Source organism: Pseudorasbora parva, chromosome 7 (genome assembly GCF_024679245.1).
Source record: "Pseudorasbora parva isolate DD20220531a chromosome 7, ASM2467924v1, whole genome shotgun sequence".
NCBI lineage: Eukaryota > Metazoa > Chordata > Actinopteri > Cypriniformes > Gobionidae > Pseudorasbora > Pseudorasbora parva.
The window spans coordinates 12,223,296-12,248,461 of record NC_090178.1 but is presented as its reverse complement, the minus strand read 5'-3'; the positions used below and the strand labels follow the sequence as shown (position 1 = coordinate 12,248,461).

The 25,166-nt window shown below is 36.7% G+C and overlaps 1 protein-coding gene and 1 long non-coding RNA gene across 3 annotated transcripts in view; one reads left to right on the top strand and one right to left on the bottom strand.

The window, feature by feature from the left end:
- LOC137082745 (transcription factor HIVEP3) overlaps nt 1–25,166 on the top strand; it is a 106,581-nt gene that overhangs the window by 53,114 nt on the left and 28,301 nt on the right. The window contains exon 1 of one of the 2 annotated variants that reach the window (XM_067448163.1): nt 19,679–19,849. The exons of the other annotated variant lie outside the window; for it this stretch is intronic. The gene's annotated coding sequence lies outside the window, so the exon portion shown is untranslated. Of the gene's footprint in view, nt 1–19,678; nt 19,850–25,166 lie in introns of those variants that run through there. 2 annotated transcript variants of the gene reach the window in all.
- Nucleotides 9,623–11,281, bottom strand: LOC137083618 (uncharacterized). Its single transcript, XR_010906553.1, has 3 exons — nt 11,041–11,281; nt 10,392–10,429; nt 9,623–9,748 (listed from the first exon to the last, which is right to left on the bottom strand). It is a non-coding gene; the product is annotated as an uncharacterized lncRNA (long non-coding RNA).

The following is a 25,166-nucleotide window of genomic DNA, read 5'->3' as shown; positions in this document are numbered from 1 at the left end:
CCTTTTCCCGCTTGTTTTGGTATTGGTTGACGCATCGACTCACAATGAGACAGAACAAAATCAATATACAACAGAAGCTCTGGGCCATCAACCAGAGACACTTATATGAGCCCCCTCCTCATGAGCTCCAAGCCAAAGTGAGAGGGAAGATGAGATCCTAAGGGTTTTGTTTGAGAGCTGCTGGGAGCAACGGGCCACGGTGGAAGCGAGGTCGGATTTCCCCTCAACAGATTTTTATGAGTTGATGACAGCTGCCGGAGTGTGGTACCAATCCCCCTGACGAGAGTCATGTGACCCCTGCCTCAATTATTCTAGCTAACCCAGCCTCAGCTTCTCAATGACACATGTGGCATAGTATGGAGATGTAGGCTAAAGTTGCCCTGTCAGCAGTTAATTGAAATGCATTGTACAGTAGATCTGGGTTTCTGCTTCAGCCCATGAAAGGGATCCCTAACCACTCATCCTTCCAATCTGACTACAAATACACTCTCTCATAAGGTAGATACGTGTTATGTGTGTATGACCACATCCCAGGAGTTCTTTCTGACCTGATTCCAGACCACCGGCGAGCCCAGCTCGTTCCTCTGACATACTTCTGCCTTGTTGATGGTGGAAAACTGGGCCAGTTAGGTTTGTAATTGAGTACAATCTTTCACTCATGCCACAGATGGTTAATACGGCCATATTACATCACACCAGTTTCTTTTTAATTCTCATGTCCGATGTGGCCTTTAGTCACCCCATTTTTTTTAAGCTACCCTATTTGTGTTTGTTGCCAGGCGCTATACAACAGTTAACTGTGCTTTGGTCCCAGTAGATTTCTGTAGATGTGTGTTCACACCTTGCTGGAGGTGATAAGTCGCTATTGTTGGTTGTTAGTAGCTGTTCATACTCGACCGCTGTTTCTGGCAACATCACACGGCGGATAAAGTGAGATCCACTGCCTGCACTTCTAATGGTAGTCTCTGCACATTTTAAATAAAGTTACTTGGGATGCACCAATAAAGAAAATTCAAGTCACACATTATTTGTCTTGTCTATTTATTTAACAAATAGATGAGACACATAAGTATTTTAAGGTTCTACTAAATTAGTGTTTTTAAAGCTATTTCTTTAATCTAAGCATTAGATTATGACAAAGGTCATGTACACTATACTAGCATGAAACTTTTTTGTTTTAATTAATACTTTTATTTAGCAATTAATCCAAAATGACAGTAAAGACATTATTGCAAACATTTTCTATTTCATATACAAATATTAAGCAGCACAGTTTTTAACATTGATAATAATAAATGTTTATTGAGCACAAAAGCAGCATATTAGAATGTTTGGAGGAGACATTTATATTTTACATTTATGGAGGAGAAGGTTACACTAAAGACTGCTTAATTCATCTTTGCCATAACAGGAATAAATGTAATTTAAATATTTATTAAAATTGAAAAAATATATTTTAAAATGTAATATTTAACAATGTTGTTTTTGATCAAATAAATTCAGCCTTGATGAGCATCAAGTTTACTGACCACTAACTTTTGAACGATAGTGTAAATGGCATCCACAATTAATTCTTCATTATCAACTGACCAATTTGGAGTCAACGACTCAACGTCACATTTTGCATTGTGGTGGTAGAAAAACATTGGTAAAAAGTGGAGGAAAATGAGAAAAAAGATTCTTCTTCACTTCTTATTGGCCAGATGATGAGCGGCGCCTGGTTTTCTCCAGACATGACACTTGCCATTCAGGCCAAAGAGTTCAATCTTTGTTTCATCAGACCAGAGAATTTAGTTTGTCGTGGTCAGAGAGTCCTTCAGGTGCCTTTTGGCAAACTCCGGGCAGGCTGTCATGTACCGTCTGGCCACTTTACCATAAAGGCCTGATTGGTGGAGTGCTGCAGAGATGGTTGTTCTTCTAAAAGATTTTCCTATCCACAGAGATGCGCTGCCACTCTGTCAGAGTGACCATCATGGTCATCATTTCCCTGTCTAAGGCCCTTCTCCCTGATCGATAATTTGTTTTCCCCAGGAGGCTAGCTCTAAGAGTCCTGGTGGTTCCAGACTCCTTCCATTTACGGATTAGTATTTCTCAGAAATTGTTCTGTTTTTTCAGAATTTTTTCTTCCCCAGATCTGTGCCTCGATAGACTCCTGTCTCGGAGGTCTACTGACAGTTCCTTGGCCTTCATGGCTTGGTTTGTGCTCTGACATGCACTGTTAACTGTGGGACCTTATAAAGACAGTTGTGTGCCTTTCCAAATCCTGGGGTCAACTGAATTTACCACAAGTGGACACCAATCAAGTTGCAGAAATATCTCAAGGATGACCAGTGTGTTTATTGGAATTCTGAATTTCCAAGGTGACCCTTTCTTTCACAAATATTTGTAGAAGCAGTCTGCATGCCTAAGTGCTTGATTTTATACACCAGTGGCCATTGACATTTTTGGAACAGCTGAATTCAATGATTTGGAGGGGTGTCCCAATACTTTTGGCAATATCATGTAAGTGTATAAGTAACGCCTCAAATCTTTTAATCTGATTGAAAATGAATGACTTTCGGTTGCTTTGTTGCTGAAAACCGCTGTCACCTCTTTTAGAATAATGATCTAGAGTTACTACGAATAATGAAACATTAGCTCACTTTTACCATCATGATTGATTGAGTTGCCTACAGGAGTAGTTTTAAATGGTCTGTTCATCATGTTTTCTCTACAAAAGTATAAGATTATAAGATTCTGGTGCTGAATTTGCTTGCCAGTAACCCCTGGGGTGTTTTTCAGACCCCTACTTGAGAAATACTTTTTTAAATGATATTTGTCTGCATGTGTGTGTTCGTACACCAGCCGTACGCTCCCCGCGGAGGGCTGCAGTGGAGATCGGGCACAGTCGAACCCCTGTTTCTCTGCAGGCTGTAATAGTGAGCCAGGAGACCTGAACGAGAGAGGATAGAAATAGATGCCTGGTGTCAGGGGAGAGTCCTAGGGACGGCTCGCATCCAGGAACATAAACCACAGAACGTAAAGTAAACCACCCCGGCTTAATGTTTCTCTGAATGTCAGCTATCTGTGAATTAAGCCTCATTTTGTTCAGATCGTTTGTATAAGAAAAACTACAAACAAACTCCAAACCATGGTGCCCTTATTGAAAGCTAATTAAGCGTTACCAATGGGCAGATGAGAGTTTTTCCTCCATTTAACTTGTTTATGTCTATGGCTCTTCCTTTTTCTTTCAAGCAGTCATTTGTTGGGTGTGAAATGTGGAGTTTATCTGTCATTCGGGAATAAACTGCAGCAATTTTACACTGGAGCTGCACTGATGGCTGACAGCTGTAATTTAATGTGAGACTGGCTGAACTGTCCTTAATATTATTGCCATGCATGATTTACAGTGTCTTTAGCTCAGCGCTCAACGAGAGATGAGAGATGGACAGCAGATGTTGCACAACTGTGGACGTCTGATGAGCGTGATGAGATGATATCTGCCGTCTTGCAAGTTTTGTTTCTGTGTGTTTGATAAACACGAATGCAGAGATGGCCCTCTAGGAATGAGAGCCTTACAGGGAATATGCTGGGCAAACAGCTGTGCAGGCAAACCAAAATGCATGCATTAGTGTATTAAATCTGAGAGTGACTTGCACTTCTAGAAGGACAACTATTGGATGACTGCAGCAAGCTGTAGGAGACCCGTCTAATGTATGTATTAGGAGAGGAAGAATTTGTCCAGGAATTTGTTCATTTTCTTTATACTCATTCTGGCAATGCAGTCTGATTGTCAGAAAAACACACAAACAGCTCTAGTAATCTTTGATAGTGCTCCAGATTTACTCTTTTGTCCGAAATCTAGAAACATAACCAGAGAATCTTCACAGAATAGGGTAAAATAAAGAGGATTTTTTTTTTTTTATTATTGATGGCTTTAATGCTACTGTATAACAATGCAAAAGGTGAAAATAGGCTATACAATGTATATATTTACAATTTAAATGAACTGTTTTCTTTTCTAAAATATATTTTAAAATACTAATAAGACAGTAATAATGATGTCAATTTTACCATATCAATCCAAGTGAAAGTCCAATGATTAGAAATCCAATAGTTAGTTATTCAACCCAAACCCAATAAAAAATCACTACTCATTTTGAGGTACATTATGAGACGATGCAACTGTAATTCCTCACATCAGCATTAAGAAGTGTATGTCAATCAACAAACCAATGTGTATATTTCTAATTTATTCCGGTACACATTCAGGAATTGTATCAATAACAATGCATGCGTTAGCACTAACGTGAATGACTGATGCAAGACGTCAATTAGCCGTTAGCTTATACATTGTAAAACACAAAACTACGTATTTTGAACACCCGGTAGAAAATATATACATCAATAATTATTAATATACTTACAGGTTGTGATTCTGAGGAGCAGCTGGTCCAAATAAACTTGGTGCTGACCCATCTTTCCAGAGCAAGTGTTTTGCGAATCCCACATTGTACTCCAAGTATGTGTTTGGTTTGAAGGCGGGACAAGTTGCTTTTGGGCGGACAATGTACAACATAAGCGGGCATTATGCAAATGCCTTATCTACTGGGTTCAAACCAAAACCATATAGGGGCTTTTTAACAAACATTTATTATTATTATTATTATTATTGTTGTTGAAAATCATGATGCATTTTTTAAACTTTCTTTGATGAATAGAAAATGACATTATATTTTACAGTCACTTTTTATCAGTTTAAACAATGCATCCTTGCTGAATAAAAGTATTAATTTTCTAAAATAAAATAAAAATATTGACCCCTAAACTTTTGAACTTTTGAATTATAACTTATTGACCCAATGCTCTATAGATTTTAGGTGTTTCTCAATGTCAAGGATACTTCCTTGGAAGGACGGATCCTTCCAAGTCACTTCCTTCAGAGGCTAGGCGAGGCTCCTCTTTAGCATTCGGAGAACACGTAAATGGAACAGGCTAGCAAGTGCACGTCATTGCGTCAGTGAAAAGGTCCGTTGGCCATCAATAACGTTATGTGTAACGTTATTTGTATTTTTTTTATATCAATACAGTAGTAATTTGTACTGGTATTTAAACGTTAAACTTTACTTATATTTACTACGGTTATAACAAATGTTTGGTAACGTAAATAAAAGCATTGTGGCAAGCAGCGAGGTGGGGGTCCGTCTGATCGCCACACCGGTCTCGGCTCACGGCACTGACGGGAGTATAATTGGAGGAGCATGGAAGACGAGAGAGGACAGGCCTGGACTTTATGTTATGGTTTGTTTATGTTTTATTATGTGTGCGGGCAGTCGCCCGTGAGGGGACTATTATAAAGTTGTTGAATGTTTGCCGGTTCCAGCCTCCTTCCTTCCCATCTACAAACCCCGATACAAGCATATTTGCCCCGTTCACGCTCCGAGTCCGACTCCGAGAACGTCTGATAGAAAAGTTGCGCGCATAATTGTGGGTGATTTGAGAACGCGAAGAGCGCGAAGGCTACTCATATGCATCCTTTGCTGTATATGACATATTTTTCGAACGAAGGACTCAGTCCTTGGTTGAATTCCGAGGATCCTCGACATTGGAACAGTCCTTCGTCGGATGTCAATGACGTAGCATCCTTAGAATTCTGGCTTCCGAGGATCCTTCCTTGACATTGAGAAACGCCTTTTGTTTCAGCTGTGCTCATAGATAACCAGATAAGAATGTTGTTCAACCACTAACCTCAGCTGTAAGTTGAGCACCATCCCTAAACCTAGCCTAACTCCATCCATAAAAGTTGATTTGACGGTGCTCTGTCAAAGGCACAGAAAAATCTGTACATTTAGCTTATCACTGGGGCTGTACTTTAACTGTATCGAAGTGCATATTAGTGCCCTTGAGGTACTCCTAAAGCTATAATTTTTGCACATATTTTGGACATTGTGATATGTTGCTCCAGGACCAACAAGGATATTGTTCCAGCAACGGGTTTGGGATCAGTCACATTCAGGTTCCATTGACCTGCCCTTTTTGTTAATTGCAGCTTTACACTGAATAGTTTTGTGCCATGGACTCAGCTTAGTGGTCTTGATACACAGGAGGCAGTCCATGCAAATGATGGTGTTATAATCTGTTTGTCATGAACGTGTGTGTTGCTGTCAAAAAAGTGAGCTTGCCTGTTTGTTTTGCAGCTCTGTTCTTGTGCCAGGTTTACAGTGACACATTTGCTCTGGGATCATGGTTAGGTTGATAAGAGATGTTTTTTTTTTTTACTTATTTGAAAGGAGCTAATGTGTAAAATATGTAGCGACCAGTGTAGCTCACAATCAAAATAAAAGCTGTGGGTTGACGCAGACAGTTTTCGGATCCCCTTATTTATAATCTAGTGCAAATAAAAACATTTTTGTTCTTAATGCCCTCTCTTTCATCAATGTCACTTCCTGCCTCACTGACCACTTCCTGGTCTTGTTGGCCATGTCTCAGCAAGTTCAGGTTGTTGCTTTGTAGAAGAGTGTGTGTTGTGGTTTCCCTGTGCTTCGAGACTTGTCACCCACGCAATGACAAGCGAAACTTGTCGGCTTTGAAATGAGTGGGCGGCTTCTAAAAGTGTGACATCCTCCCTCTATTTTTATCGCTTGTGTCCTCTTCCCATGACATGTCATGCTCATTTCTCTCTCTCTCTCTCTCTCTCTCTCTCTCTCTCTCTCTCTCTCTCTCTCTCTCTCTCTCTCTCTCTCTCTCTCTCTCTCTCCCCCCTTTGTTGCTCTCTTTAATTTTTCTTCCACTAAGTAACGTGAGATTCGGATTGTTGCCATGACAGCTGGAAGTTTCTATCAGAATGAGTCTCATTTTGCCCCTTTACTTTCACAGACGTCCCTGTTCTTTTTACTGTTGTTTTCTACACATTGTGTTCTTTGTAGTCCTCTTACGTTTAAATATCTCTCCTTCTTTCTTTTGTTCAGTGAGAGAGAGCCTTTTCATGTCCCTTCCAATGACAACACAACCAAAACCTAGAACTGTAATCTACAGATGTTGATAGTTCCTGTAGCTAAACTGGTAGAGCATAGCAATGGCAGGGTCATGTGTTCCAATCCCAGGGGACATGCATGCAGATAAAATGTATCTTGAATGCACTGAAGTGTCTGCCAAAGGCATAAATGTAATGTAAATGATAGGGGAGGATGCACAAGTGCTGTATTACACAACACATAACACCGGAGAGCTTCACTCCTACTCATGCTTCTGCTGAGAGCTTCAAGCTGCAGTATTGCAATGTGCCACCTGAGTTGGAACAGTCTGTGTGTTGTAAATTTGGAATCGAGCCCATGAAGTTGAGGGATTTTTGGCTGCTTTTCCATGTAGCGTGGCTTAGTGATGTTGGGTAAAGAGAATTGCGAGGGATATTTGCACTTTAATGGAATGCAGACTGTACACAGAATCAGGATTACTCTGTACAGACATAATCAGATCACATATCCGCGCCAAAGAGCAGCCTTATTGATCGATCATAAAACAAAAAGGACTTGCATGCAGTAGTCCATCAGGATCGCATTCACATTAGGCCAAGGGAGTGGGAGGTATATACCCAGCAAACACAGCAACGTTGTAAAAACGTTTTTTTCATGTTGTGAAAAGGTCGCGATAACGTTTTTATCCGACGTATTTAATACGACAGATGTCGGGTTTTTTTCACGTTATAAATACGTTTTTTCACAACGTTACAGAAACGTTCTTATAACGTCTTTATCACGTTGCCACGTCTCCTTGTAACGTTGCAGAAACGTCTTTATCACGTTACCGCGTCTACTTACAACGTTGCAGAAACATATTTATTACGTTTTTTATCACCTTACCATATCCTCTCCTTCCAACATTGCAAAAATGTGTTTATAACGTTTTTGTCACCTACCACGTCCATCTCCTTCCAACGTTGTAGAAACGTACCACATTCAAACTGGTTCTTCACTTCACACATGCTGTCAAAATGTTTTTTTTTTGTTTTTACTGTTATCTTTAATATAAAAACAATATTATAACTACAGTAAGAAAAATATATTGTGGTCTTTTTAGATCTCTGTATAATTTGTCAAGGCTAATCACACGTTATAATATTTCTGTCAATCTTAATATTCAGCTTATTAATAACGCTTTTTACATTTCACCTTACCTGTAGGCCTTACATCTGTTTGTTTCCCATTTTATTAAACTACATAAACATATGTATTACTAATAATTTATACTACACACAACATTTGTCAGTCATTGTATTTATTCACACAATATAAAAAGCAATATGATAGAGGTAAGTAAACAAAAAAAGAAAAATCTGTCATTTACTCATCCTTGCATGATTCCAATCTAAATCTGTATGACTTTCCTTTGTTAAACACAAAGGGAGGTGTTAATGTTAACCTTAAGTCAGGAGATATTAAGCATAATGTTCCTTATACACTATTCACTTTTTTGAACAAAAGAAAGTGAATGGTGAATAAGAAACATTAACTCGAATGTCTAACAAAGTCATACAAGTTTGGAACAACAACAGAAAAGTTACATGATAACAGCTTTTTCATTTTTAGTAGAGATAATGTAAATTGAAATCCTTGAGATAATTGTAGAAGACTACAATTAAAGCTCTCATTAATAATAAGAAAAAAATTCTAAACAGATAAATAAAAATACCGGTATGCCAATAAAACAAAATGGTACAAATAAAGTACAGCACATGCAAATTATGCAATGACTGGGAATTTAAATAAGAACATGAACAAAAAAATGTAGAGAAAAATCCATAAAAATTCAGTGCACAGATGTTATAACAAAAGAGATTAATCTATAAAATGTAAATTCTCATTTTAACTAATTACAGATTATGTTATTGCATATGTTATTTTACTGCAATCTATTTTTTCTATTGTACCTGGTGTACATTAAACAAGCTAAAAACCCCAGGAACAAAACCCAGAAGTTTTTATAAGCTGTTGACCCCAAAAAAACAACGAGTGTTTAAAGACTAAAGTGGATACAGGCACTTGAGACAGAGCGCGTCATGCTATATTACACTGAGAACTACACACACTGGAGGGGAAAGTAATCAGCGACAGGAAATATAATATATAATATATAAAACTGACATTTGGATATTTAACAAAAGGTTTACTGCACACGTAGGCATATGGAGTGTCAGGATCCCAAAATTGACCCATTCTTCTTGCTGAAGCTTCACGTCTCATTGCCTGTATCCACTTTTGTCCTTAAACGCTTGTTTTTTGGGGTCGACAGCTTATAAAAACTGAGTTATGTGTTTTTTACCTTGTGTGCTGCACACCTTGTCACATATGAGCTTTTAGACATTGCCGTTTTTGTTATAAGTAAAAAAAGACGAGGTGACCGCTTCACGCAACACAAACTCAATGGAGAGCGTTGGAATGTTTCCTCCCCGGTGTGGGCGTGGCCTAAATACACTGTCTCTATTATTGTTCAATAAATAATATTTTATAATATTGGCATACCTGATTTTGAGAAACAGTCAAGTGTTTTAGTCTGTTTCACATTGGTACACTAAATAGATGTATTATAGCAAATAAAGTTTAGTCGTGTTCCTGAGTAATATCTGCATGCACCTAATTCTGCAGAGAACATATAATACACCATTAGACAGCAATCCATGTGAGAGAGAAGTCTGGTCTGGAAGGTGGATCTGGAACCGACTTCTGTCCTGGTTTTCACAACATCTCTTGTTTATCCGTCTTCACAAACTGCCCTGAAATACAATTCAAAAATCAACAAGGATTGTTATAAATATAATGTGAGGTTCATACATTCACAATGCTCATCTGGCCTCGGTGGTGAAGTGTGCAGAAAATTCTGCCGGACTGAAATTTAGTCTTTTAGTCTTAACCTTCTTATACTAATGGTAACAAATTTATAACACAACAATAATTCACTCTCAAAACTACCTCTCTTTAATACTGCAAATACCACGTAGAGCCAAACATGGATGAAATCACAGAATCCAGTCACAAATGGAATTTACTGTATTAAGCAGAACGTTACAGAATTTGGAAATATTCTTTATGTATAAATCAAAATAAGGGCTCTACAATGAATCAGATATTGATACAGACTAGTGTCTGAATATTAAAGCTCAAAAAGACTGGAACTGAAATCTGAAGTCTTTGTTCTGCCATGTCTATAGTATGTAAATAACTACTACTACTTAAACCGAAGCACGCCAGACACCCATGATGATTTCAGTATCTACTGTCTCCCTATACGCACACATGAACTGCATCTGCAAAGTTGATCTCAGAGTTAATTAATGAACATTTAACCATTTAATTTGCTAGAATGATCAACATATACACACAGGAATGTATGTATGGTTGTATGTATGTTTTACTTACAAGTCAGATGGTTCATAGTGCTGGACAGCCATCACAATCTAGGAACATAAACAATTTGTCACAGAGCCAACAATAAGTGGTAAACTATACAATGTCACTCAGGTAGGTTTATTAGAAATAAATAAACTAGTGCATAGGTGAAAATGCAGCAAAAAAAAAAAAAAAAGATTAATATACAGGATATATACAATATATAATATCGTAAGATACCAGAATTTACGTTTAGGTTTTACAGATGCATGGTTATATACGTGGTCAATACTTGTTTACTATGAAAGATCAAACATGTTTGAAATAGCGCATGTGAGTGACGTCACCGAGTCACGTAAAGTGCAAACTGTTTGGTTAAATACTTAAATTAACGTTCCTTTCATTCAACCATTGACAAATAGCCAGCAAAACATTAACAAAACCTCTTATCTACACATAATATGGAATTAAAAGCCCAACTTTCATAAATAAGAGCTCAGGGCTATAGTTAGCCTTACGTTAACGTTACCTCTCAATTAGCCTAACGGTTAAGACGCTAACGGACTTTTTCCGAAGACACTAAACCATTTCTTTACAGTAAATATTCAACAGAAGCGTGTTAGAAAGTGTCAAGAACAGTTGTATGTATTATATGTGTAATATTAGGGACTAAACTTACCTGAAATTAGTGAAAACAACAGTGACAGACGGAGCTTTGCTGCTTGTTGTCAGACGAGCTGCCCCGTTTCCATGGTAATTCCATCCGCTCCAGTTTGTTTAAAAGCGACTCGAATGTTCAACACGCACGCACGTTAAACACGTCATGTGTAATTTGTGCAGTGTTGCGTTTACATGAATACATATTTTTATACTGAAGTATAATATCCCGATAGTTAAGTAGGCCACCGTTTAAGTGGAAACTGCAGCCTATGCCTACGTAAAACTTTAAATGGAATGAGAATGAAAGCTTGTATAATATAATATAATATAATATAATATAATATAATATAATATAATATAATATAATATAATATAATACTCTAATATAGCTATTCTATCAGTTAAATGAGCACCTTAAAGTATATTCACAACATTGATATAGAATGCTCAGCTCTGCATCAGCCTCATCTGTTACCCGATCAGTCACTGAATCGTTGATGTTAAAATGTTACTGTCACGTTCTGTTTATATTCTGTGTATATTTTTCACAAACAGAACGTAGCCTACCGTTGGAGGTTTGGCATATGGTTGTATTTTGGTACTACCATGACGTTTTTAAAACGTTTTATTCCAACGTTCAGATCACGTTATTTTAACACCTGGATAAAACGTCTACCAAAGGTTGTAGTTTGGTCTAGTTTAGTTTTCGTAGTAGACAAACGTGATATTTACGTTTTTTTGACTACTTAAAGAAAACGTCCCAGGTTGGTATTTTCACAACGTTTTTAAAACGTTTTTTTTTCCAACGTGCAGATAACGTTATTTTAACACCTGAATAAAACGTCTCCAAAAAGTTGTAGTTTGGTCTAGTTTTGTTTTCGTAGTAAACAAACGTGATATTTACGTTTTTTTGACTACTTAAAGAAAACGTCCCAGGTTGGTATTTTCACAACGTTTTTAAAACGTTTTATTTTGGTTACATTGTTTTTCTATTTTAAAAAACGTTTTTAAAACGTCTTTAAAACGTTGTACTACAACATTACCTAATTGCAACCAGAATACAACGTTGTGGAACGTTGTAAAAACGTTTTGTGTTTGCTGGGTATGTGCACCTGTCTGTGTGCTTTATAAGTTGCTTTATAAATGTACTTTTATGCAATACATGTGCAGATATGTATGTAAATGCAAGCTCCCTGATGCATGCAAATTAAGGGTGTGCATGAATATTCGAATATTCAATCTGCAATTAATATTTGAAAACAAAAATACCATTCAAATTTTACCGCGTTGCTTTGCTGGCCGTAAATGCAGTGAATCCATGATAAATCTCTCGTCACCAAATGTCATCGTCTCTCTTGCAATGTTTGCAATTGCAATCCCTTGCAATTTTTTTTAATTGATCTTACAAAATGAAACAGCTGTTAGAAACTTCACTTAACACCATTATCCTAGTAATTTAAAGATTTGGACTTCAAGAAATCCAAGTCTTGCGCCACCATCATTGTGGAAAAAAACATCTGCCAAATGTAAATGTCTATCACACCCAATAAATTAAGGAATAGCTGTATTGTTGATTTGTTTTGAGTTGTTTTTATGAAGTGTCTGTTTGGTCTGCCATTTGAAATCCCTGTGCAAATATTTTCATAAGCAGATCCATTTTTACCTTTTCCCTTTTTATAGGTCGTCATTTTGTGGGCGGCAGTGCAAAAATACATTTCATCTGTCTGCAAAGTCCAAGACCGCTAATTTGATTTAAATTACAGTCTAGGATAGAGCCAGAATGACATAAATGTGCCTCATAAAGCTTGATATGTACACATTGCATCACATTGTCTATTTAGCAACTTGTCGAAGATTACCCATGCAACCTTAATGACAGATAACCCTGTGAGGAAAATATTGTGAAATTACCCAGGGGACACATAACTGCCACAACCAGGGGCACTGTGGATGCTTGTTGTAAACCAAACTACCATCTCTGTTTGCCATCATGGGTGTGAGGGAGTTTCACTGGCTGTGAGTTACTCACTTTTTCATGTGTGGGTGTTTTATCGTTTGGTATCGGGCTATTTTTGATTTTTCAGTCCCCCACCTTCAACCATCTCCCCTCTGGAGAGAGACTGGGTGGTGACAGCCAAGGAGACAAAGACCTCCTATATCGCTTTCACTCTAAAAACAAACCCTCATCACTCCCACTGCAGGAGAACACTAATAGAAGTGAGTGTTTTGCTGAGAATGCTAGGAAAGTTTGCCATAGTGCCAGCATTTTCAGCCCAAGAATCTCTTTTTAAACCCCTCTAAATGCATATGCATAATGACATTGATGAAAGAGGGACTTTCGCTTTTGAACGGGTGTCAAGTCATGTCCGCATTCTGTAAATGAATTGACGCGCTCAAGTTTTCATGACCCCCACCTGTTTTAACTGTTGCTTTAGAGCCTGGAGCTGAATTTCCAGAGAAGACGCATTAGTTGCATAAGAGTGAATGAGAATAACAAACAGGAGTCGTGTGGAGATGTCACCATGGAGGTATAGACTAATGGCACGTTTCTGTCTTTCCTGCACACCTGGAGGAAATGCAATACCTGACTTTGAGCAGCCACACAAAGCTCGTTCTTAGTAGTGGTGCTGGCTACATAATTACTATTGCTCATACTTTGGGTTAGGGGGGTCTGGATCATTTTCTAATTTTAATGTAGTTTATTTTATTTTATGGTGTCTTGCATTTTCTAACAAGGTTCAAGGACACTGGTCCAGTTCTTTTCGCATGCTGTAGTAGGGAGATTTTGCTGGAACAAGACAATCCGTCATGCCATTGTTGTATAGGACTTGCCTTGTTGATCAGATTTACAGAGCCTCTGTTGTCTCATCTCTTTTTGGAAAAACAGAAGACAAAGAGATGACGGAAATGTGAGTTCCCCTCCCAGAGGGCTACAGTATGGGCAATGCCTGGCCACAGCCGCCCCTCTTAAATAGGCTGACCATCGCCACAAAGATCACATTCAGACGGACACAATACATGCACGGCCCCAGGGCCACAAACACTGCCCTACTCCACATGACGCTGAAGGTCACACAATCATTTGGGATGATTGATAAAACAGAGAGACAGAGACACAGAGAGAGAGAGAGAGAGAGAGAGAGAGAGAGAAGGGGGGGGATGAGTATATATATATATATATATATATATATATATATATATATATATATATATATATATATATCCTCATCTTCGGCTATAGATCTTCGGAACAAATTGAGATATTTTTGTTGAAAGCTGATGTCTGAGAAAGGCTTCAGAAAGGCCTCCATTGGCATTCAGTACATTCCCACTCACAAGACCCATAAAGGCACTAAAGACGTCGTTACAAAGTCCATCTCACTACAGTGGCTGTACAATAATGTTACAATGCAATGAAAATAGTTTTTGTGCTCACAAAAATCAAAATAACGACTTTATCCACCAAGTTATTGACATGAACTCGACGCATGCGCGAGAATATGACGCAGAGCCGGCATTCAGATACATGACCTGGAAGCGAAGAGGAGCGCCGCTATCGCGTGAGTTCATGTCAGAGACCTACACGGAAGACAATAACTTGGCGGATAAAGTCATTATTTACATTTTTTTTGCGCACAAAAACTATTTTCGTCAAATTGTATAATCGTCGCAAATTATTGTACAGCCACTGTAGTGAGATTCTACACTAATCTTTCTGAAGCCTTTCTCTGCCATCAGCTTTCAACAAAAATACCTTCATTTGTGTTCCGAAGATGAATGAAGGTCTTACGGGTATCCAACGACATGAGTAATTAATGAAATCATTTAAATTTTTAGATGAACAACTTTCACGGAAATAATTAACTTACATCATATATGCATATAAGGGAATATAAGGGATGCCACAATTCTCAACATAATATTGAACCGTTCAGTATGGCTTCTTTCAGTCCGTTCAGTATCGGTTTTGCATTTAATTTTTTATGTTTTATTTATCTCTGTTTGAAATATTACTCTCATATGCACTAAAGTTAGGGGGTTGGTTTCAGAACGTTAAAGTCTACTCACAGACACAACCGCGGAAGTTCATTATTTGCATGCGTTTTAAAGCCTTGCCAGTTAAACATTTAATCCGCGTGCTTGTATGCACTGTTTTACATGCGCTGATCGTGCACACTAAATGCGTGTCAAGCACACCTGATTACTGGACTAAGCAGTCTTACTGCTAATACTGTCAAATACACACAAGGTTAACATAAATAAACAATCGGTTATGTCTAAAGTGAAAGTAAAATCGTGTACGTCTGTATATGAGATGCGAGCAGGTCGAGAACACTTGTCCTTAAAGGGAAAGTTCACCTCTAAAATGTTGTAAATAAAACAACGAGAAAATCACTCACTGCTCTTGAATAAATAAATAAAAACCTTTATTACAGTGGCTTTTAATCAATGTACATTTTATAGTGAAGACTATGTAGTGTTTTAATTTTACATTTATTCATTTAATTTAATACTTAAATGCTGCTGTACAGTTCTGAGCTGCCACTGTAAATCTCTATAAATATTTATTTTATATTATACAATACACTAGGAATTTGTACAAGGTTTTTTTTAAGTAAAGTTCTAAGTTAAAGTACGTTTTTTCAAGTCATTTAAGTAAAATAACGAAAGGGTATTGCAATAAATAAAATATATTTTTATAATAAATTAATTGTTTAATATATATATACACACATTTTAAATGCTTTATTATTATTTTTTATACACGTCTCATGTTAGCTACATACTTTGCCTCTTAATTTTACATTTTGTCATTACATTACAAAATGTCATTTTTGCGGTGTCATTGTTAGTCCCTAGTTCGAAGTTTGACCGTTTTTTTTTTTTAATAGAAAACAAAAGGAGATGTCAAAGATTCAAATGAAGAAGAAATAAAAGCATTACAAATTGGTAGGAAGAAACTTTGGCCTAATGAAATCGCTGAAATCAATTCCGGGGGACAATTTGACTTTTTATGGTGTTTTTTAAAAACATCAAAATATTATGTATTTGTCAAATATTTCCATTAAAGTTGATTGGAATCTTCTTGTTTAGTGTTTTAAGAGCTTTTTTTATTATTATTATTTTTATTATTTCATAACACTTCATATTATCTACATATTTGCATTTGAATTTGAAATATTTGTGCAGTTATCTTTTCGAGTTAGTCATTGATCCTTAGTTTGAAATGTATGTGACTCTTTTTAAAGGAAACAAAAGGGGAGATAAAAAATCCAAAGCTGTTCCTTTCCACACTTTCTCATTAGATTTTGTTTCACCTCTGTAGGCTACTTACCTAAAAAAAACTATTAGGTAGTTTGTGAGACCATAATATTATAATAAATTAAGCATGACATGAGTTCTACATTAAGAGTTTACCTTTAATAAAGAGTGTTTTCCGTGCTGTTGGCATCATGAGGAAAACCGTTCAATTCTCCCAGGATTCTTAGTGCTCATGTCATCCGGTCACTGGGAAAGCCCCGTTTTAGAGTGTGTTTATTCATTGGCTCACAATGCACTGTCACGGGCTCTCTGTTTGTGCTGCAGGAACATTTGTGAGCCGCAGGTCACGTTCCTAGAGGAATTTCCTATAACTGTGTCCTCCGTTCACACTCTGAACTGTTGTGATAAATCCAGCATGTGTGCGTGAGTGTTTATGTGTGGACAACTAAAACTTAATTGTTTAAATATTTGAGCGCTTGACTTAAGTTGTAGTATGTAGCTTTATTTGCTAGCTTTCTTTGAATCTTTGTATTGTACTGTATAACAAACTCTGCTTTTCCCCAAACCATAGTTGCCCTTAATATCTAGGAACTACTAACATTTCTAAGTTTTAGAGCATCTTTTCTAACTCAGTATAATTTTTTATTATTTTGAGGGGCAGATGCTTACTTGCACATGCTGACATAATCATATGGTGGAAATATGCTTCCATGGTGGAAAACCCCACCTAGTAAATGGTCCCACTCATCATGATGTCAGCATACAAGTATGGAGCTGTGCTTTTCTCTTGAACAGTAGATGTTAAGGCCAAACTGAGGTGAATCTACAAATGAGTCTACAAATTCCCATCTGTAAAAAGACATCATATGACCTACCCTAGATGAAAGCATTGGAGTTCAGTAATCACGTATTCTGCTGAGATAAAACAATATATAATGTATCATTTAAATATTTGACAATATCACCGTTCAAAATGTTGTTATCAGTAAGATTTTTTTAAAAGTAATTAAGTTCTACTCTGCAAGGATGTGTTTAATTGATCATTTATAATGTTGCAAAATATTTATTTGTAACTTTCTATTCATCAAATAATCCTGAAAAAATAAAATCAAAGCTTCCACAAAAATATTAAGCAGCACAAAATGTTTTACCATTAATATTAAAGGTGTAGTATTAGGCCAGTTTTGTTCAGTTGCGTTCTTAAAATATCCCAAAAGTTTCCAACTATTTGTAAATTTTTAGAAAATTGCTTATTTTAGGAGCTGAGACGTCTAAGCATAGCATCTGAGGGAGTCGCCTGTCAGTTGCACAGGCGATCCCGCACCCGGTGACTGTGTCCCGTCATAAAGTCCCGCTGTTCGGGCTCAGCTCCTCAGCACTCGGTCCTGCTCTGCTTCACACTACACTAACGTTAATAACCGCATCCATGAACATGATTTCTGTCCTATCCCGATTCTTTTCCACCGGCTGTGAGGTGAAGACCACATGTCCCAAATTTCTGAGCTCAAACTTGGCGTAATCAAACTACGCCTTTGTTTCGAATAGGCGCCATATAGCGGACGGAAAAATTACATAGTGCACTTTTAAAGAAATATTTCCTGAGAATCAAATCAGAATATTATAATTATCTTTGAAAGAAGTGATACTGAATGGAACTTTACAATTAAATGAATAAGATCCATTCTAGAATATACAAAAAAAATCTTAATTTAAATTCCCCCCGTTTTTTATTAAATAAATGCAGTTTTGGTGAGTATAAGAGACTAAAAATGTCATCAACACCAAAATTCTGAAAGTTAATGTGTCTAAATAATATTTATTAATTGCCAGGCAATCGATTAATCGCAATTAATTGCATCCAAAATAAACGTTTTGTGTGTACATAATATCTATGTGTGTATTGTGTATAATTATTATGCATATATTGTTAACCAAAACTGTTAGGGGTTAACAATATAAATAAACACTTCTCCAATGTATATATTTAAGAAATATTTGAATGCATATACTGTATATATTTATATGATTTAGCTTATAAATAAATAACATCAATAATACACAATAATTATACACTATATACACATTTTATGTAAACATTATATATATATATATATATATATATATATATATATATATATATATATATACTGTTTATCTGTCATAATTTTTTTTAAAGATACTTAAATTTTATATATATATATATATATATATATATATATATATATATATATATATAATAGGGATGCCACATATTGAACCATTCTGTACGGCATTCACGGTTCAATACGTGCTAGTATTTTTTTCTTTCGGTTTTGCATTTTATTAATTATTTATTTTTCTCTCCATTTGAAATATTTCTCTCAATTTATTTCGCCTCTTTTTGAGTCTTCCTGTGGGTCTATGCACTGATATGAGCAATTTTCCAATCATATGCACTAAAGTAAAGGGCTGTTTAGCCGCGTTTTAAAGCCTTGCCGGTTAAACATTTCATTCTAAAATTATGTTAATTTAAAAAAAGACTTTTAATACAGTAGCTTTAATCAATGTTGTATATTGCAGACTATGTAGTTTTAATTTTAGCCTACATTTAATCATTCAATTTAATACTTGAAAGCTACTTTACATCTGAGCTGCCACTGTAAATCGTATATATATACTTAGTTATTTATTTTATAAAGTTTTAATTTTAAGTAAGGGTTATTACAAGTATTTTAAGTAAAATAAAGAAAGAGTATTGCAATAAAAACATTTTCTCATTAACCTTTTTCTGTTCCTGTCACCTAGAACAGAATAGCAAAAACCGAAACTAAGAACCGAGGTACGCATTGAACCGTGGGCTAACTATATTGTTGCATCCCTTATATATATCAGTACATATTACATATATCATAAGATCATCTTTTGTTGTGTGTCTCAAATTTTTAAATGAAAATATGAAAAAGCTAAATATATAACCAAATATTTAAGATTTGCTGTTACTAAAAGTAAACCTTTAAAATTCGGTCAATCAATTAGTCCACTATTCTGAATACTCAAGAGGAGCCGTGTCCCATCAGTGCCCCTGGAGTTCATGGCCCTGTAATGAAGTACTTGACCAACTGACGAAGCCAGAATGCATCGTTGGCTATCACAACAATAAAGCTCCCAGGTTGTCCTTGTGCACGGAGGAGAAGCCTGTTATTCAATCACTGTGACCGTATTCATTCACACAACCTTTTCTGCCACCTCGTTCCCGCCATGTGTCTCCATGTCTCTCTAACACCCACTCGCTTTCGTACTCCTTGTCTTTCTCACTCGTACTCTCCCCCTCCCGTCTCTCTCTGTCTTTCTCCCCTCTTCACCCTCCTCCCCCTCACTCACTTCACAGAAGTACACCCACTCACACACAAACATTCATATCCGCCGTGTAGTTTGGTGGCTTTCATTCATGCTTTAGCAGTGTGAGGTGGCAGAACTCCTCAGGTAATGGACGCCACTACCACCCTTCTATTCGACTGTATACTCTATTATGTGTGGAGAACGGACAGTTACTGGAAATAGTAGACGTAAGGGGATCAGCTTTCAGAGTGAGTATTGGACTGTTTTTGTTAACAGTGCTTTAAGTTTGATGTCATCGCATTTTGTGAATGCGTGGCTTTTGAGTTACGTTACACAGGACTGTGTGTGTGTGTGTGTGTGTGTGTGTGTGTGTGTGTGCGTGCGTGCGTGCGTGCGTGCGTGCGTGCGTGTGTGTATAAGGGGTGTAACAATATTTAATTTTACAATATATCGCAATACAATATCTATCGTGGATAGTGACAATCTGAATTGTGTACAGTTCACACAAAATTAAAATTACTGTATTTAACTACATTAAATTACTGTATAATATAATAATGCAATATTTGTGGGTCCTGATGATGCCACATGTCTTATGTTACCAGTAAAAAGTGGCCCTACATTATTTAATACACCTAATCTGGAATAGATTTTAAGCATATTTGTCTAAAATAATACAGTTTTTTCAGCTTCAGAATCATGAATATTTTTTATTCTGGTATCACCATTGTCCTGTGCATTGGGTTGCTTTTTATTTTTTATTTTTTTGGTATATATTTATCATATTATTAATATAATTATTATCTATATTTGAACATACATACATACATACATACATACATACATACATACATGTATTTTTATATTAATATATTAATATATTTTATAATACGTTTGTATTGTGTGTGTGTTTATAATAAGTATACACAGTACACACAAATGAAAACTTAATTTAAAAACTTAAAATGAATCTTAATAATGTCAGATAACTGATAAAAAGGTATGTAATGGATTAAAATCAACCAATCAGCTGTTAAATTGAAGTACACAATTAGATAATACCAACCCCATGTCAAGTATTTTACTGGAAATAAAAAATGGTAACATGCGATAAAGATCTTTTATTTTCCACATGTTCTGTATACTGGACAAATTTGTCACACATGACTTCGTTCTGTAAACAAAGACTTCATTTGTCTCACATGTAATAGGTTCTACTAGCTTTTGTAGTGTTTTTGAACTGTTACCCGTAACTGTTTTCTGTTAAACTAATCGTTTCAGTTGTGAGAACCTGTCCAGTTGGAACCGCCTGAGGCTGTGTGATTTGTATGATCTTTGGGGCAAAACGCTGTGCTTCTTGAACTCTGTGCTAGTGTGTCAAATCTGGTGTCCGAGGCCCTTATATTTCATGTCTTAGTTAGAGAATCTCTCCATCAGGAAGAGGATGTGTATTACAGGTAAAGTGCACTTTTGAAAAGCCCAGAGAGGCTTCCTCATTAACGCTGCTTTGTTTTTGGAAGGTTAAAGTCAGGAGAGACCTGAGAGGTGGCAGTAACGAGGGTATAAAGAAGCTCAGAAATGCAGCCGGAGTATGACTAATCACATCAGAGCGCTCAGCGGCGGCTGTGTGGGGCGGCCCGCGTGCTTGTTAGAGTTCTGGCGGCCATCTGATTCACCGCCGCTCCCCGTTAGAGACTCTGCTTGATTCACTTCCTGATGTGGGCGGAATTTTCCTATCGGCCCTGTGCTCTGAATGCCGAAGGGTGAGGTGATTGACGGGCCCGTGAACGTGATGTTGTGGGTGGCTTGGAAGACTGAGCTGTTCCACTTGTTCCTCTGTGAATGTAAATGAATGAAACTAGCACCGTTCATCTTTCTCATTCTTTGTCTCGGGTTACTATGGAAGCCCTGAGTGGCTGCTTTTAGCAGTACACTTGAAGTAGGCACGTGTCACCTAGTCATTTTTATTATTTTACCTGTCTAAAAAACTAAGTCTAATTATTTTTTAAAGGAATACAAAAATGAAATGTCTGTCTTGATGTTCCATACTGCTTTCCATTAGCCTGACAAGCCAGACCCACATCAAGATGTTTGGTCTGGAAACTCACCATTGACAGCTCAATCCGAGGGGCGGGATAAACGGTTGTCTTTCAAACTCCCTCTGCACGCGATAGGATAGCGGTACACCAACCAGAGCAACGAAGGTGAAACAGCGCTCATTGATAGATTAAACATTTGCCGTATCCGGTCGGCAAAACTCCAAAAACATCATCTCCTTTTTAAGAATGACTTCAGTGCCGTTCTTTGTTCGCTTAACTCCAAGTCTTCCTGAGTCGCGATCAAAGCTGATGCGAAAGACCGCCGTTCGCCAGTTTCTGTGTTTACTAGTAGCACGCAAACGCAACTCGGCCGTCGTTATTATGGCCCCGCCCACCGACTCTATACACGATGTGATTGGCCCGACAAGAGTTTGCCGTTTACAGCTCAGAAGGGTATTGAGAGTTGCTAGACGACACTCGCGGGCAGATTAGATTTGCTGCCGCTAGGGTGCGTCTAGATTTCTAGGCTAGCCTCCCATGCAACTCCAAGGAATGTGCTGTGAAGCTTTCAAGCTTTAAAAAGGATGAAAATCCTCATCAAGATATGATAAAAGTAGTAAAAGTCTATTGTATTCCATGTGCTATAGCTTTGTGTGAGGAATGGACCTGAAATGCATGTTTGTACATAAATACTATAATAAAGACCATATCAATCCAATTTGTGAATGAGCCGTTTAGACTGGTTTTGTAAACTGGTTTAAATAGATTGAATCAATCTCTTATGAATGCACCAATCAATGCTAGGACAGATGTCAGGACTTTTAGTTAATAATAACTTAATTTATGGTCTTTTCATCATGCAAAGCTATCGTATGACTTCAGAACATCTGGAAAATAGTTTTAAAAAAAAGATCTGGAAAACATATTTGTAGTTTAAACTGAGAGTACATATTCACAGAACTTAAAAATTGGCAAACTTTTTATTTAAAAAAAGCTAACGAAGCTAAATAAATAAAACGGATCCAGTAGGCTTGTGCTGTTTTTTTCTGATACACATACCGTAGGCTGGTGAAACTGAACACCTGCTGACCTGATATGCCCTTTTTGCTCCTTAATCAAAGTAAACACAAAAGCCTCTTGAACTCTGTTCACAAGTCTGTCTGTCAGCTTCTGAATATCTGTGAGGTAAACCAAATAGTTTGTTATTCAGCGGGTTTGGAGCTGTGCAAGGGGTCTTTCTTGTGATGCATAGTTTCAGATAAGTGTAGCACCAAGTTTTTAATGTGTGCATCATTAACACTATTTTCTTGTTTATTACTATGGAGCTGCTTTAAAACTGTCTGAATTGTATAAAGCACTAAGTAAATGTGACATGACTTGGCTTTTTTTCTTTCCCTGGCATTTTAAAGTTGCTGCTCTGAAATATATATCTGGGATGGAAGGCTGTGAAACTATAAAAACCGAACAGATTTTTAAAATGCCACTATATATGTACACTATGTTCAAAAGTTTGTCATTATAAGTTTTTTTAAACACTTAAAAAGTCTCATATGCTCGGTAATGCTACATTATTTGAGTAAAATAAAACCTTAATAATATTGTGAAATATTACACTTTAAAACAGTTTTATTCATGTGATGGCAAATCTGAATTTTCAGCATCATTACCCCTGTTACCAGTAGGAGAAGGAATCACAGGGTACCTGACAATACGATACACGATACATGACTCACAATACAGCAATTCTACAACAATAAATATATTGCTAGACAATCCCTGATTATACACAATGTCTTGATTACACAATGTTTGTCTAACTATGTGTGTGTGTGTGTGGGGTGTGGGGGGGGGGGGATGGCAGTGATAAGGTTTTCTCTCTTTATTCAAGATCAGGGTATTATTTTAGTCACACTGCATTCCGGCATTAAAAAAAAAAACTTGTTAAAAACCTTTTCCTTAGGCTAGTTATCTTGTGTTCACGTTTCCTTTATTCATCTGTTGTGCGCCCCCTCGAGGAGCCATGAAGTAGTGACTCTGGGAACAGGGAACTCTATTTAGAGTGCCTTATTTTATTCATTAAAATATCGATATTTGGTGCCAGCGTATCAATTCTCGTATAGCATGGTGAAGGACAATGATATATTGCCATATCGATATTTTGTCCCACTCCTAGTCTTCAGTGTCACATAAACCTCGGAAATCATTGTAATATGCTTATTTAATGCTCAATAAACATTTCTTATTATTATCAATGTTAAAACAGTTGTGCTGCTTTTAAAGGTGCATTAAGTAGTATTTTTTCAGTAAAATATCCCAAAACCACTAGGCCAGTGTTATACATTTTGTTCAGCTAAGTTCTTACAATATCCTAAATGTTTCCACACTGTAAAAAATTATTTTGAAAAAAAGTTACCTGTTTGCCTTAATTTTGAGCTTATTGAAATGAAAAATTTGAGTTAATACAATGAAAAAAATTTTGCGATTCGACAACCTTTATTAAAAGATTTTGTAAGCATATTGGGTAATTGTGTTTTATTTTTGATGACGCAGTGAAACATACCAAATAGTGCTATTTTCATGATTTATCAAATTTTTTATGTGGTATTAATATTTTGAGTTTCTATTTATTAAACAAATTTCCTTCATTGTATTAACTCAAATTTTTCATTTCAATAAATTTTAAGGCAACCTTTTACTTACTTTTTTAATTTAAACCAACAAAATGTTTTTACAGTGCAACTATTTGTAAATTGTAAAAAAAGTTATATTTTAACAAAGGATCCGGGACGTCTGAGGGAGTCGCCTGTCAGTTGCGTCATATCTGCGTTACCCTCGGCTTCCGGTTTTATTTTTTATTAAATAGAAATCTTTGTTTAACACTGTAAATGTCCTTGCTGAATAAAAGTATAACATTTCTTAAAAACAGTACTGTACGTTTATATACCTAATAATTGATTTATATAATACTATTTTTTATTTTATTTTTGTGATAGTTTTTTTTGTATTGCATAGCTTAATGCATTTGTAAATCTCAAATCCTAAAGCATATTCATTTGTTCAACTCCTTTGTCCAAATTCAGCTTTGCTTTTGGACGGTGTATTTACACAAAATTGGAAAGCTCATGTCTTTGTTCAAATTTAGAGCACTTTTTGTGGTAATTCAATCACAGTGTCCACACAAGCACAAACTTCCCTAAGCCAGCAGACAGCAGGCCTCCAACAGGGTGTGGCACGTGGACATCCACGTGAGATCCTCGTTCTGAGAACAGTTACAAGTTGTAATTCTACGCTTTTACCGTCAGCTTTTACATGAAAAGATTGTGTTAGCTGACTGTTTTGCATAAGCAAATGGTATTCATATCAGCTGCCCATTGCTCTGTAAACATAGCTGTTTCTGGCATGTAATTGAGTAAGTCGCTAGTGATTAGTCGATCGCAAGGAATGACTTCCTGTGTGTTGGACAGGGACGAGAACCAGCACGGTTCAGAGGGGTCGTGATGTCTTTCCCCCCATGATCTTTACTGAA